This window comes from Simochromis diagramma, unplaced genomic scaffold, assembly GCF_900408965.1.
Source record: "Simochromis diagramma unplaced genomic scaffold, fSimDia1.1 OVJJ01000553.1, whole genome shotgun sequence".
Classification (NCBI taxonomy): domain Eukaryota; kingdom Metazoa; phylum Chordata; class Actinopteri; order Cichliformes; family Cichlidae; genus Simochromis; species Simochromis diagramma.
Window position 1 is genome coordinate 1,820,771 of NW_024387095.1, and position 16,417 is coordinate 1,837,187.

Sequence of the window (16,417 nt, forward strand, 5' to 3'; positions counted from 1 at the left end):
TGGAATTTCTCAAAGGGCAATCACTCTCCTTTCTTCTCAAACAGAGTTCTGTTATAAACCTTTTTACATATTTACATCCATCCTTTTTTTTACTCTTATCTTATAATCACAGTTTGGGTATTGTCTCTGAAAGCAGGATTAGGTCTGCTTGTCTCAGAGTCATTGGAATCTGTATGGGGTCAGGGATTTGATGTTTGTGTCTGCATAACATTAACAGCAGCAGAAGGGCAAGCTTTGAGGCCAGCCCCTGTGTCTGGTTGATTGTGCAGAATAGTATAGAAAATAATATTCTATATTGTCAATGTACATGTACAACAAAATTATGGGTGCTCCGCACCAACTGTGCTGAAGTAAAAAAAAAAAAGATATAAATAATAAAGACATCAGAAATAAAAAAAACTAACGAAAGAGATATATACAGTTTAAATAGAATATGTGCAAACTAGAGGAATATGTACAAAACGATAGAAAGGCAATAGAAAGTGTGGTCACTGGTTCAACTCAGTGAGATTAGCAGGTAGCCTGGGTTCAAACCTGACCTTTGGCTCTTCTGTCAGCTTTATTTGACAGGGACAGTAGAGACTGTCTTTGTGTTTTAAAGATATTCTGCATCAGGTTGTTTTCTGAGCACCAGCAGAACAAGTTGTCTACCTCTGTCTCATCTCCATCATAGATGAGCCCAACCACAATGGTGTCATTGACATACTTGGAAATGACGTTGATTGGGTGGGTTGGTGTACAGTCATATGTGTACAGGGTGTAAAGTAGGGGGCTGAGAAAGCAGCTCCATGGGGATCTGGTGCTGAGTGACAGTGGGGCCTGATTAGGACTGATTGAAGCCGGTTTATGATGAAGTCTTTCATCCAGGAACAGGTGGCAGGGGGGGGTCTGAAGGTGGTCCAGTTTGGTGGTGAGGCTGTCTGGTATTGTGCTGTTGAACGCTGAGCTGTCTGTGTCACCTGGTCTTAAATCTTTGGTGATGTAAGACTAGTGTGCCAGACAAACTGCCAGTGGCTCTGCTTTCACCCCCATGTGATCAGCAACCAACATGTGTGATACAGAGAAATTGGAGTAGTGTGAAAAATATTTTTAAAATCTCCTTTAGCTCTTTAGCAAGCAAAACCTCGAGAGGTTAACTTCTGCTATGTCTGGTTTAATAAAACAGGCAAGGTGAGCAGGTGCAGGCTCCACCAGCATGTTCTAGTTAGCGCAAAATCAATTTATTATCATCTTTGCCTTTCAGCAAAAGTCACTATACACCCCTGCTATTTTAAAACTGTATATCAATGTATTATGTTTTAATAGTAACTCTATTAAAGAAAAAATAAATGATATTTTATAACACATAACTTGAGGCTTGATTATCTTAGCTTGACTAATAATACAATTAACTTTATGTAGTCTACATGGTTTACACACGCGTCGCACCCCCACAACTCTTCTTCTGATTTCAAAAGCCAGCTAGTTTCATTAATCTCAACACAATTCACTTGTATTATTTCTCCCTAATAGTTTTAGACAGATGGCAGATTCCAGCCAGAACTCAAGGATGATGGGGTGGTGCCAGCATTGAGCCAAAATCTATTTATAAATGTAATTTGACAGTGACACACCACAAAGCAGGAGAACTGCTGGACATCCAACCTGCCAGGGCCTAGATAAACAAATCCAATCCTGTTAGCACTTTGAAGAGCCCTCTGTAGACGTGAGCTTTTGTTGTATGGCCTTTGTATACACCTTGTTATATAATGGACACACTGGATGAAAGGATCACTAGCAGCAGAACAGTTAATGCAATGTAATATGGTAAGGTATAATTCTTCCAGTCATAAGTGGTCATACACATATTACAATAAACTTTAAAATCTAAAAAAGCCTTTTCAAAGCTGCTATGGACTTTATTTTCAGTACATATATCCTAAGACACTTTTCCTTTACTTTGAATCTTGTGCCTCTGCACGTGCTTGCTGTATGTTGTTAAAGTGCTGACGCTCAAATTTACAGATTTCTGACCTTTTTTTAGGACAATGCAGCAGAGCAGCATGAAAATGCTGAAGAGGGAATAGAGTTTTTTTTTTCCGAGAGTTTAAACAATAGAAGTGTCCTGGTTTGCCAGATTACTTCCCTTATTTTAATGCATAAGATCATGTATTTTAAGGTATCTAAATATCTAAAATCACGCAAACAAAACATTGCCAGAGAAAGAACAAAATGGTGTCATATCCTTTGCAGCAGGACATGACACCATAGTAAATAGAAACTTAATTACCAGTACCAGCTGTTGCTTTTTTTACTATAATGTATAACAAATTTGTTTCTGAAACTTAGATGTTACTGGTGAAATTTGGGGCATTTGTCTTTCTTGGTTTGGTTTGTTAAGTTTTCTTTTCCAGTTCTAATTCTTTATAAAAAAAAAAAAAAAAAGGTCCTTATAGAGCGTTTGAAAAATAAGTCTTGGGCTGGGAACTGCTCCATGGATCATTTCAATTTGACCCCTGACTTCCTAGCAGGTAAACTAAACAACTCTAGAAATCAATAAAAGCTTTAGCTTCAGCAGAAGATGCAAGCAGTAAATCCATGGCATCCTTGTCTTGGCCAGTGCTATACCCAAGCAGCAGTCTGTGTAGGAAATATAGCATGTATGCAAAATGTGTCTATAACTAGGGCTAATTAGCTTTTCTTCCTATGGTCTGTACTGTAACCAGAAAGTAATTTTTACAGGAACATGTATTTGTTCACAATTTATTTCTATTTTATTATTAATTTATTATTTTGTTATGTTTTGTATTTTTTTTCTGTTTCTTTTGTTTCACCTGATAAAGTGAGGGTTTTTTTTTTTTCAAGAAAAGGTGAAAGGATTACTTTTTGTTTCAAAGCTCTCATAAAATCTAGTTTTGCAACTCTAATAGTGCTGTTTCTTCATAATACCATGACAAATCTTCACCAGCTGATCATGGTGGCAGTTCTACTGCCAGAAGCGAGGTCTGTAATCCCAAATGAGCTACAAAGGGAACAATGGAATTTTAGCGCTGGTGCTGTTCAATCAATCATCACTCCGAATGTGAGGTGTTTGGACAATAGTATGGATAAACCCAGAGAGCTTATTAAGACTCAGAGGGAACGCAGTGAGTGTACTTTGACCCACTTTATGCAGCACTGCAGCAAGAAGTCTCACATTTGCACTTCCTGGGCCACAGCACGACCATACCTGGCTCCAAGAATTTTATGGGTTAACAGGAAATGAGCGGAAAGGAGTTGACTTACTTCTGACTGAAAAGTCATATATTCCACGGCAAAAGAGGTGTTTCTGTGAACTGAATATTGAACTGCTAGCTGGTGGAATGTGTCCATAATCCTTGTCGATAGAATTCATCATGCAGTTGACATTTGAGTTCAACACACTGTTTGGATTCCTCCATCAGCTGACACAGAGGCCATCCGAATGACTGTGCTGTGACGTCTGTAGACAATGAATGGATCCTGACCACCTTCCTCACCACATAACAGGCATGCAGCTAAACACCTTCACTAACAGCTATAGATGTTATGTTACGTATACATTTCTACCAAATTTCTACCATAATACCTATATTTGTTGTAAGGTCCTTATTGTGTAATATTTAGATTTTAATTCACTGAATTCGCTTTCTTTTTTTCACTTTTTTGGTTACTGTAACATGACAACTTCCCAACTTTGAGAGGCAAAAATATTTTTTTCATCTTCGTCTTCGAAGATGCAGGCATTTATTTTAATATATAATAACGTTAAGCATTTATGTGGATTTTAAGCTAGTTTTACTGAGAAAAATATAAAAACATTTTAGCACCATGAGCGTCATTTCTCTGTGGCATGTTCCAAGTGTTAAATATGCACAAAATATGCACATGTACATTCAGAACCCAATCTAGTATTGCACACATTTGAAGTGCATGGATAGTGTGTCAAGACAAATTTTGTGTTATCCAAAAAGAACATTATAGGAAAAATTACAGTTTGCCAGCGAACATATAGCCAAAGATGAGGCCGTTTTGAAAAATGTGCTATGGGCAGACGAATAGACAGAGTCATTTGGCCGCAGTAACAGTAGACATGTCTGGCACAGAGCAAAGACAGATTTTCGGGGGAAGAACCTCATGCCAACTGTACAGCATGGTGGTAAAAATGTAATGCAAGGTTTCTTTTATTCATGCATAGAACATTGCTGGTATTTACTATGAGGGCCATAAACAACAGGAAAATTAATGCATTCCAAATAAAGTAACACACAATCATACAATATGCAGACAGGATCAGCTGTGATTAAGTGTACCATTTAGAGGTTGTTTAATGTGTCTTTTCTTAAACATTTTAGCATAGGGTCCACTGCATACAGTCTCCTGTAGAAAATGCCATCCTATCTCTCTTTCACAAATCTGAACGTCTGGCAGTCCATATTATGTTCGAAGGTCATACAAAGTTACCATCGATACAAAGGAAACTGGACTTGGACACACTGGCCCCTCACTACATACAGGTGATGCTCAGCTATCTTCACTCGTGACATTTGGGCCAGCCCACGCAGTGCTTGGTCTTAAGTTGCTGTTGCTCGCCACATTGGTCAACTAAACACTGAACTGTCAGACAACACAAAAAGGAATGGTGTCTTCCAAATGAGAGAAAGAGCTGCCTGTAAAATCCCCACCAGTTCCCTGGCATTCTTCACCACGCCTTCCCATATTATTTCATGAGGGCCAGTGATTCACACCTTTAGCCCTTTCAGTCCCACCTCCCGCACAGCTTTATGGCCAAATCACTGGGTGGGTGGTCATAGACAGTGGTCTATACCAACCCACAAAGGTGTAAAAAAGAAATAATGCCAACATAGATGTGCCAAAAAGTGCAGCTGCTCTAGTATCCACTTGAGAGCTGACTAAACATTCTTAGACATTGTAAAGTTAAAACGCCCAACTTTATTGCATTAAAAAAAACACACACAAATGTGTTTACATAGTAAATGTGTTTCTTCCTTTTTTTTTTTAATACTCAGGCATTTGGATGGTACTAAGGTTCGGTGTTAGAGGTTTGACTGCTTTGACATGTATGTCCACGTGGCCTCGAAATAATTCACTTAAGTGAACCGGAGCTACTATGTATGTGCTGTTGAGCTCCTTTGATTCCTTTAATGGAATTATCTGAAAAACAATACGGACTGTTTCATGGCACAGACTATTCAGACGGCTACGATTTTAACATTTTGTTCCACTAGAAGCACTAATTCCCAAACATCTGTCCGTGCATTACAGCCCTCTGTATGCTAACCAGTCACTCCTGGTCTAAATATGGCCAGTTTTGTCTCCAAAACAATCACAAACATAGTCAAAATGCTGCATTTGTATGCAGTTTGGTCAAATGGTATACAAGACTATACAGTTTAGTATACTCAAAGTAAAGCCATAGCTGTCTTGGCGTAATAAAGCGTTTTTGTACAACTTCATAAAGATAGCTGTAACCTTTGATAGACGGTCTTAAAGGGTGCACCCTTAAGACCGATTGTCTGTATGATCAACTTGGTCACCTATAACATCTCCAAGTTTCTGGCATCGATCTTCAACCCGCTGGTAGGCAGCTCTGAAAACCGCATCCAGAACACCCTGGATTTTGTTGAGAAGGTGAGAGATGTCATTATGGAGGCAGATGAAACCGTGGTCTTGTACGATGTTACATCTCTCTTCACTTGCATCCCAGTCACAGAAGCGTTGGAGGTAGTCCGTAAGAGATTACAGGATGACCCCAACCTCAGCAACAGGACCACTCTCAGCATTGACCAAGTGTGTTTGCTTTTGGAACTGTGTCTTCATTCCACCTACTTCACATTCAAGGGTCATTTCTACAGGCAGAAACATGGGTGTGCCATGGGCTCCCCAGTTTCACCCACCGTGGCCAATTTGTACATGGAAGAAGTGGAAAAGAGGGCTTTGCTATCCTACCCTGGAACACCACCAAGCCATTGGTTCAGGTATGTGGATGACACCTGTGTGAAAATCAAATCTCAGGACGTACCACATTTCACGGATCACATTAACTCGGTGGACCAACACATCAAATTCACCAGGGAGGATATGAAAAGTGGCAGGTTAGCCTTCTTAGACTGTGAGATTTCCATCAGTAATAGGGGACATCTAAAAGCTGACGTGTACTGTAAACCTATGCATACGGATCAGTATTTAAGGTTTGACTCTCATCATCCACTGGAGCATAAACTGGGTGTCATCAGGACGCTGCAACACAGAGCGAACACCATCCCCACAGACACAGCAGTCAGGGAGGCAGAAGAACATCACATCAAGAAGGCCCTGAGTAAATGTGGTTATCCCATCTGGACATTTGTCAAAGCTGGAAAGGCACCTAAAGAAAGCTCCAGCCGATCTAGGAGAGAAGGACAACCACTGCCCAAGCGAAAACCTGTAGTGATCCCGTATGTATCAGGAGTATCAGAGCAGTTGAGACACATTTTTTCTAAACACCAGGTCTCTGTAGCTTTTAAACCCCAAAACACGCTGCGCCAAAAATTGGTCCACCCCAAGGATCGGGTCCCCCGACACAAACAGAGTAACATAGTGTACGCTGTTAAATGCAGGAGGATTGCCAGGAAACCAAACAACCTCTGGCGAAGCGGATGGCACAACACAGAAGAGCTACCTCGTCAGGCCAGGACTCTGCAGTCTATTTACACCTACAGGCCAGTGGACACTCTTTCCATGATGAGGATGTACATATCCTGGACAGGGAGGAATGCTGGTCTGAGCCTCAAGGAGGCCATTTACGTGAAAAGGGAAAGACCATCTCTGAATCGAGGAGGGGGCCTAAGGGTCCATCTTTTGCCATCTTACAATGCTGTGATTGCAGCCATTCCCCAACTCTCTGTGAATTGTACTCATGGCCATTGATCAGTGGGTTTTGGTCAGTGGTTGTTGATCAATGGTCATGAGAATTTTCATAATTAACCCTGGAGAACCCATGGGGTCAGATCCGACCCCATTGGTTTACTAGGGAAACCATGGGGTCAAATTTGACCCCATGGGTTCTCCAAGGTTAAGATTAAGGAACTGACCTCCCAGCCCATTGTTCCTACAGTGGGCTGGTTTCAGTCATTATGCAAATGTACTGTTTAGAAGATTGGGGAAACCTGCAGTAAGCTGAGACTGAAGAAGTCACTTGGACAAGTGACGAAACGTTTCTCCCACAAAACGTTACCTCCAGATGAACAGAATCAACTTTTGGAGATAACCCAATACATAACCACAGAAAATTAACTTCTTTAACATCTGGTGTGAATGTAGCCACTGCTAAATGCATTACTCCTTGAATGCTAGAATTTTGTGATTCATCCCTACTGGAAAGCAGTAATAGGTCTTTGGCTAATTCTTCTATCAAACTGAAGCACAACTTCAGCATTAAAAGAGCAACACTACAAATAAGTATTTAGTCAGCAGGGGAAACTTCGAGGAAGGAGATGCCTCAGTAGCATCCACTCTGATTGACAGGTGATCTTCGACTGCCAGGAGCAGTGCAGAAGCACCGCAGCAATAAGTGATTCACACCACAGATGGTGACAACAGAAGGAAAAAAAAAATCAGCTCATGTACAGTATTATGGTGGCAAGAAAACAAAGACTCCTCCATTAACACATTTAAGTTTATAAAAGCATCTGGAACATTTGCATCGCTGCTCCAATTCTGTTTGTTGGCTGCTTTTAAAGTATTCTCTTAACAACTTGATACCACTTATTTATGTTTGAAGAACTTAAAACAGCAAGCCAGCTAGAAGAATACAATCACAACTTTTTAAAAGGTCCATTAATCTACTCGCATCAATGAGGGAGATACCAATTATCTCCCCTAAGGCCTGTCCGCCCTCTCCCTGGTGCGAGGTTGTGGAGGGCAGCGGCAGACGCAGCTCCTCCACCTCTGCCAGGCTCATGTTTCAGTGCGGTGTTTACTCTTGCACTTTCTGGGATGACAAACGAGAACAAATCGCAGGCTGAGGGTGCATTAGTAGGGTTATTGGGTTATGTGCCGGCAAAATATAAGCCTGACAAAACGCTTTTTCCTGGGGAATCTCAGAGGTGTCATCCTCCAAAGTGGAAAGCAGAGCTCCTGCTATGTAACAGTTCGTAGTGCTTCAGGCAAATATCTGGTGATACACATATGGGAACAGTGGTGCAGTGCTTATTTTAATTAGGAGGATCTCACTGTGTGGCTCCCGAAACCTTTTTTGTTTTTTAAATTGTGGAACCCGAAGAAAACAAATTGCAACAATTACACTGTACACACCATTAATTAGAGCTTAGGATAGTTACCTACTTGCTTTATCTGCATGTGACAAATGACAACTATTTAATTATGCACATTACAAAGTGTCTACTTTTTTGGGTAGAACTGGGACACCGCCATGGTGTCATGCTAGTCCCAAAAGTCACAAAAAACAAAAGTATTAGGGCTTTAGTGAGTCAATTCATCATTTGCAGTGACCCAGCACTCAGATTAGCAACCTATTGTTGGAATTCTTCTGGTGTACAGTACTCACATCGACTTATACACCTAAGTCTCTCCCAGAGGATCAAATCTGGGCAGCCAGCCAATTTTGCTCTTAAAACGTAAAGGGTTTTATCCATATACAATGAACTAATAACAATTTCTCTCTGTTGTGCTCTTCCGAAATCTGTTGGAATATACGGCTGTCTGTTTACTTGCTGGATGCTGCATTATAGATCCACAAGATGGCGACTCACCGTCCAGGCATACAATAAATTTATATTAGGTTGCTAAAACTGGAAACTTGTGAAAAGAGACTGAACAGAAAAACTGAAGATGTAGGCCATGAAACCATAAGGAATTTAAAGTCACTAAAATATTAAAAGGAGAAGGGAAGTGCAGAGTCTGATGACAGTTCTCTGAAGGAGACTCCGGTTACGTTGCCCATAGTCATTTAATTGTTAAACAGTATTGATTGTATGGCTACCTTTGTGTGGGCATTCACCGACATAATGCATTCTCAGCCATTTACTTCCAATTTAACCATCAGAACGAGCCCTGATTTAAACCTAGTGTAGCCTTAATCATAAAAACCAAGTCTTATTCCTTAAACAACAACTTGAAAGGGTTGGCCAAAACTTTCCTAGAATACGTACATCTGCAACTCACTCAGTAGCTGCACAAGTATGTCAGCATGGTAGTACATTCATAAAAAGTATATGCACAGGATGCCCTGGAGAACCTCTATCTTAAATTGTGTGAATATAGAAAGTACACTTATTACAGGACTGACAACATTCTTAAATATATCTGTGAAAAATAAGGCTCACAGTTGCTACTGAGAGTTAAAATACACTTGTCCATATGCATTATTCTTTCATTGATTTCTTTGAGTTGTTCTTTTTCCCGGGATAAAATTATTATACAGCATACAACTACTGGAGTGCAAATCTAATGAACTTGCTCAAAAGTTTTAATTTATTAGGAGTTTTCCAAAATAAAAACAGAGTCAAAATTAAACAGGCAACACAAATGTTTGTTTCAGAGGTTTTCGGGCACAAACAATCTTCTAGCATAATTCAGGTTCACATCTGGCCACTCTTCTAGTAAGGACTGATATAGAGCAATTAAATTGAGTGTTTGGATATAGTTACATATTTTAATAGGTTTGAAGTCATACTTTTTGAAAGGTTACGCAAAAAGTAGTGGGTTCCATCCAATTCGCCCAATTTGTGCCTTATGAGCCTATACTTGTGTTTTTAAAAGTTATGTTTTTAAAAACACAACTTTTAAAAACACAAGTATAGGTTCATAAGGCCCTGAAGACAAAAAACTACATTTCCGCAAAATGACGTCACTTCCGGTTTCGGGCAGGTCATGGCAGACATGCGATAGTTCGCGCTGATGGACGTAGGAAGTGTTACAAACAGCTGATCGGATCGGCAAAGCGTGTTTCTGAAATATTATGTTTTTGTTGCTGCAAGTGCTTTTTATGCAGTTTTTGCAAAGCTATATGTGGAAGGAAACCGTGACCTAGGACAAGCTGATGGCATAAGATGTAAGTACAACTCCTCCGGTTTCATATGCAAAAAAATTATTGCGCTAGCTTATGTGGTTGCAGTGCTACTGGGATTTAAAAATAGTTACGCAAAACGGAGCGTGCCCGCTCCGACCGGCTTTAAAGGGTTAATATCACCAACCATTCCCATTTTATTATGGTGTATCCATATAAATGGCACACCCTGTATATGATGCAGTTCAAGGGTGCCTGGTTGGTTCCTCGGAAATCTCCAAAAAGACATACCAACTTCATATCAGATCACGCCTTGATTATGATCAGTACGCTATGCAGTTGTCTGAACAGTTCTTGGAATGTGCGATCCTTTAGAAATGTTCAAAGAGACATTCATGGCATGTGTAAATCTTTGATCGTCTTTCTCAGATCTCCACTGAGATCTTTAGACCTTCCCATTTTCCCTGAGTCATGGTCAGTCCAATGAAAGCCATGAAGCAAACCATTTTCATATTGGCAGATTTTATTACCTTTGGACAGAGCTAACAGTTCCCCCTGCTTCTGCCCTTTATGAGATTTTAAGCTTTAATGGACTGTATAAATCTTCTCAACTAATTTTGCATGGCAAAGCAAATATGTGCAGTGTTTCAATATTTAAATAGGACCACTAAATGAATTACACCTTATATCAAATGATGCAGTGGTCAAAAGGTTTGGCAGCCCACCCTGCCAAAAGCTGCTAGATTAAGTCCTATCACTGACATCAGCTTGGCAGCATTTCCGTCTATCTTTCCGAGCACACACACAAACAGCCACACCTCAATCTTCCTGCTCTCCTGCTTATTTCATCCACAAACTCTGTTGTAGATTTGCGACCTTGTTGGTGGATACTAGCAGCCATTTCCAGATGTAGGGCTAAGAAAAGAGATGGTGACAAGGCTCTTTGCAGATGGCAGACAAGTGTGACAGCCTCACATTGTGTTCATCCCGCCTGTCTGCTCAGCAGCCTTGGTTAACAGGAGCAAAATAGAAGGGAGAAAGAAGAGATGCATGAGGAGCTGAAAGAAAAATATTATCAAAATTGTAGTCTATTATAGTATAGCCTCCATGCAGACAAATTTCACTGCCCCTGCATTAACAGAAGGGTTTTCATGATAAGCAAACATAAATGTAAATGATCTGGATATAGGATACAAAAATTAAAACTTTTTTTTGGCTCACTTTATTTCTCACAGATCTCTGTGCAACCTCTGTACACGCACACACACACGTTCACACACAGAGACTATGACTAAAGCTCCCTCTTGCCTAATTGAGGTGATTGATGCTGTGCACTAACTTGTAACATCCAGGCTTTCATTAAAACCAAATGCAAAAATCAAGATAACAGCGCAGGGAGGCTAAATAAAAGTGGCAGTCCCGGAATTAGAGCAGATATAAGTCCCCCCAGTTCTCACTTAATTCCCAAAACAGATGATTTGAGACAACGTATTCGTAGCCTTTCTCATTTTCAATTCTAATTAGTCCGGTATAAATGCTGACAGAGTACAGGTCACGGTCACAGCCCTGGGAGACAGACATGAATAAGTGATCATTTGCTGTAGGGATCACGAAAATTTCTTTCACCTTGCCGCCACTGTACTGCTATATAGACCATTGGTTCCCAGTAATCATAGTGATCAATCCGAAGACCAAAAATGATTCTGCTATGTTTTTGATGATCTTTTTTGGCAGTTTAAATGAGACCCAATTATTTGATAAGGTGTTGAGGTTTTATGTCTCCTAGCCACCAAAGTCTGATTTACAAACCCCTACTAACAGAAAAGCTTCAAAGAGAGCAACATCTAACATCTAAACAAAGTACTAATTCTACTGCCACGTGCATAGGGGTAGTAAAGATTGGACATATGTTAAAACACTGGTACAAACACATCCGCCTTAATGAAGAAAGCCCAGCAGTGCCTCAATTTCTTGAGGATTCTGAGATGGAACAGGCTACAGACTCACCTACTAGTGTCCTTCTACCGAGCCACAATCGAGAGTGAGCTGGTGCATGCCATCTCCGTGTTGTACAACTGCTGATAAGAAGAGACTCCAGAGGGTCATCAGAACTGCAGAGAAGGGGATTGACTGTCCACTGCCCCTCCCTGGACTCCATTGCCAGCTCTAGATGTCTCTGCAGAGCCAGGGCGATTATAAAAGACCACCTCCATCCTAACCACCACCTCTTCAACATCCATAGCCCTTTCACCCTTATTTATTATATTATATATTATGATCCCCTTGTATACATCCCCACAATGTTTCCTGTAGCTGATACATTGTGTATTTTTACAGGAATCTCTGTGCAGAGTCACAGGTGTCTGACTTGATCAGTGTTTTGCATGAACAAGTTGTTCTTGCGCAATCTTCTTCCACTACTGGGAAGATTTTGGTTTTGCGTCAACACACGCCTGAATACTCAACACAAACAAACGGCCAAAACTTCATAGAGGTGTTTTCATATTAGCGTTTTTTCATGCCATATGTCATGAATCATGGTTTCCACACAAGCACACACAATACGCTTTAATGCGGGCAAGTTCAAATTTTATTCACACAATGAAAAGTGACCCGGGACAACCCAGGGAAAGAGGAACTAGTCGAAAGAAAACCAGGAAATCAAAGGGGCACAGGGGAGCCGTGATCGGGACCGTGGGAGGCTGCAACAGAAAGGGGAAAAGGTTACTACTAGAGTGCAGGAGTATGGGAAGATACAACTAGGCAGGTCTAGGGCAATCTGGCTTACAATCTGAGTGGAACCCGGAGAAGGGAGTACGTCTGTGGAGGGTAAGTCCGAGGAGGCGTAGACGAGAACAGTTGGACTACTTGGAGGTCCAAGCGGGCAGGAGGACAGGCAGGTGGATAGCACAGCACACCGGACAGGGTTAAATAGTCCTCCATCAAATCGCCTGGGATGAGATGCAGGTGTGATAGTGACGGCCCAACCCGAGAGTGTGGCCGCCGGGGCATCCAACGCACTCCTCAGACACAGAGCCACGGATCATGACACCATAATTTTCCAAGTAGATGTCCCAGCAAATACAAAGAAACTGCAAAAGAACCGTGAGCTACCTATCATACACAGGCTTCTATGGAGCCCTGCAAGGGGCATTGGAGAAAAAAAAGGATGAACTTTTGCGAGCTCTTGCAGAAGTTCATCTTCATTTTTTTTCCTCCAATGTCCCTTGCGGGGCCACGTAGGCTTCTGTTAGCATGTTAATGGTTAAAATTCATCATAGTAGGCTGAACAAATATGACTTGTTTGTAAGTCATATAAACAAGTCACCCACAACAAATGGCACAGTTTAAGTTTGCAAAGTTGCATCAAAGTTGCACCAATAGCTCAGTAGGTAGAGTGGGCGCACCATGATCGGAAGATTCAGGGTTTGAATCCACTGTATGGCTACCCTGAGGTACCCTTGAGCAAAGTACCGTCTCTACACACTGCTCCCTCGGGTGGGACTATAAGGGGTTTTAAAAATAAAATAACAAACCACATGGCATGCCAAATGTCAACCACGGTTGTGTGGGTGCGATGATTTGAGCTTGTTTTGCAGACATATATATACAGTGGGGCAAAAAAGTATTTAGTCAGCCACCGATTGTGCAAGTTCCCCCACCTTTTTTTTTTTTTTTTTTTTTTTTTTTTTCGCCTGTCCCATTTGGTTCTTTAGCCATCAGAATTGTTGTCTGAAGACCAACAAGGATACCCAATGGATTTACTTTGCCAAATGGATCATCGTGGCATTGCCGTATTGGTCCATTTGGTCGATCTTTGTTTTTATTATTTATTATATTTTATTTACAGATGTTACAGACGGGACAGACATGAGTGAGAGATAGAAAAGGGAGAAAGAAAGAGGAAGGAAAGGAAAAACAGAAGGGGAGAGGGACAGTGAGAAAGGGGGGGAGAAAAAAAATAAAAATCTCCTGGATCACCTGTTGAGAGAAGAATAGAAAAAAGAAACAAAGCAACATACTAAACACAACACCATCGCATTAATCTAGCTAAGTTTAAACAGCAGTAAATACTAAATATTCAATGTTGTTGTGCAGCACGCAGGACAGATGTGCTTCGAGGTAGCAGCCAAGAAAGGTGTAATTTGGGTCTACGAGCAGTGAACACCCGTGTGCATACCTGTGTGGATCAGCGCGCTTGTATTCCAAAGGTTTCTCCATGTAACGATCTGCTAGGGAGTGTGGGGGGGCCACAGCCCCGTCCTCCAGGGTGTGAAGCAGGTATGGAGGAGATCAAAACTCCAGACATCCAGAGGCCCCCTGAACACAAGAAACCATGGAAGACCAACAGAGGGGCAGCCGCGCCACTGTTCCAGTAAGAGCTGAGGAGAGTCCCAGATGAGGGTTCACTCAGCAGCCGCGGAGCAGAAGCCAGGGGGAGTTGCAGTGACGCGCCCGTGAGCTCCGCCGGCCGCCAGCTGTGCCTGAGTGACCGAGCCCCAGGCCGAGAGGCCGGGGGCACCCCACCCCCGGAGGGGCCCGAGCGAGCCCCAGGCTCCAGGTCCCGATAAGCAGCCGCCAAGGAGTGAGCCGGTGTGTACCTGGACGCCCACCCCCAGACACAAAGAACCACCAACGCACCAACACCTGAGGGAGTCCGCCACCGGCAGGGGAAGTGGTGGTAGGTGGAGATAGGCCTCCAAACCTTGGAGGGCCTGAGGTGTCCCCAGAGAGGTGGCGTCTGATACCCAACCTGACATATAGACACAGACATACAGGCACACACAGACACAAACATCCATTCCCCCCCTCATGCTCTCATATGCACTCACTCCACACTCAACCAACGTGGAGACAGACATAAAGAGACGCTGTACACACGATCACACTCCCCAAGCGTACTCTACAAACCGGGTCTAGGTACCCTTGCCCCTGGAGGGGGGAACTGCACCCAGACCCAGGTGGTGTTACCCTTTTCCCTGCGGTGGGGAGAGGCAGACCACCCCGACTCCGTAGCAGCAGGGAGGCCCCACACTCCAGACCGCAGTCGGACGGCCAACTCCACCTAGCCCTCCCGCTCCAGCAGGCCGCAGAGAATGGGGGTGGGAGAAGACTCCAAGCCTCCCTCCACCCGCTCATTGTAGTGTTGATGCATGTGTGTTCTAAGGTGCAAGTTCCCCCACCTAAAATGATGACAGAGGTCAGTAATTTGCACCAGAGGTACACTTCAACTGTGAGAGACAGAATGTGAAAAAAAAATCCATGAATCCACATGGTAGGATTTGTAAAGAATTTATTCGTAAATCAGGGTGGAAAATAAGTATTTGGTCAATAACAAAAATACAACTCAATACTTTGTAACATAACCTTTGTTGGCAATAACAGAGGTCAAACGTTTACTATAGGTCTTTACCAGGTTTGCACACACAGTAGCTGGTATTTTGGCCCATTCCTCCATGCAGATCTTCTCGAGAGCAGTGATGTTTTGGGGTTGTCGCCGAGCAACACGGACTTTCAACTCCCGCCACAGATTTTCTATGGGGTTGAGGTCTGGAGACTGGCTAGGCCACTCCAGGACTTTCAAATGCTTCTTACGGAGCCACTCCTTTGTTGCCCGGGCGGTGTGTTTTGGATCATTGTCATGTTGGAAGACCCAGCCTCGTTTCATCTTCAAAGTTCTCACTGATGGAAGGAGGTTTTGGCTCAAAATCTCACGATACATGGCCCCATTCATTCTGTCCTTAACACGGATCAGTCGTCCTGTCCCCTTGGCAGAAAAACAGCCCCATAGCATGATGTTTCCACCCCCATGCTTCACAGTAGGTATGGTGTTCTTGGGATGCAACTCAGTATTCTTCTTCCTCCAAACACGACGAGTTGAGTTTATACCAAAAAGTTCTACTTTGGTTTCATCTGACCACATGACATTCTCCCAATCCTCTGCTGTATCATCCATGTGTTCTCTGGCAAACTTCAGACGGGCCTGGACATGCACTGGCTTCAGCAGTGGAACACGTCTGGCACTGCGGGATTTGATTCCCCGCCGTTGTAGTGTGTTACTGATGGTGACCTTTGTTACTTTGGTCCCAGCTCTCTGCAGGTCATTCACCAGGTCCCCCCGTGTGGTTCTGGGATCTTTGCTCACCGTTCTCATGATCATTTTGACCCCACGGGATGAGATCTTGCGTGGAGCCCCAGATCGAGGGAGATTATCAGTGGTCTTGTATGTCTTCCATTTTCTGATGATTGCTCCCACAGTTGATTTTTTCACACCAAGCCGCTTGCCTATTGTAGATTCACTCTTCCCAGTCTGGTGCAGGTCTACAATACTTTTCCTGGTGTCCTTCGAAAGCTCTTTGGTCTTGGCCATGGTGGAGTTTGGAGTCTGAC